Genomic DNA, 273 nt, shown 5'->3' with positions numbered 1-273 from the left:
TTTAAAGTTATTTAAGATCATGAGAAGTATCCAAGGTATGTATGGTTGATGGTCTTTTGTCTAAAAACTTTTATGCTCACTTACTATGCTACTTTCGATTACAAATGGACACGGTGTGAGTTGATTTTCACCTCTTTCCCACAGACTCAGTAAGCTCTTGTCTGATCTAATGGATGGGAGTCGTATCTTGATATTCTTCCAAACAAAAAAGGACTGCGATAAGATCACCCGGCAGCTTAGAATGGATGGGTGGCCAGCATTATCTATACACGG

General features: G+C 39.2%; 1 long non-coding RNA gene across 1 annotated transcript; it reads left to right on the top strand.

The window, feature by feature from the left end:
* LOC109942173 (uncharacterized) lies at positions 1 to 273 on the top strand. Its single transcript, XR_002264780.1, has 2 exons — positions 1 to 35; positions 145 to 273. It is a non-coding gene; the product is annotated as an uncharacterized lncRNA (long non-coding RNA).

The sequence above is a fragment of the Zea mays genome, chromosome 9 (genome assembly GCF_902167145.1).
Source record: "Zea mays cultivar B73 chromosome 9, Zm-B73-REFERENCE-NAM-5.0, whole genome shotgun sequence".
In the NCBI taxonomy this organism is placed as follows: Eukaryota; Viridiplantae; Streptophyta; class Magnoliopsida; order Poales; family Poaceae; genus Zea; species Zea mays.
The sequence above is the reverse complement of the archived record's forward strand: the minus strand, read 5'-3'. Positions and strand labels throughout refer to the sequence as shown.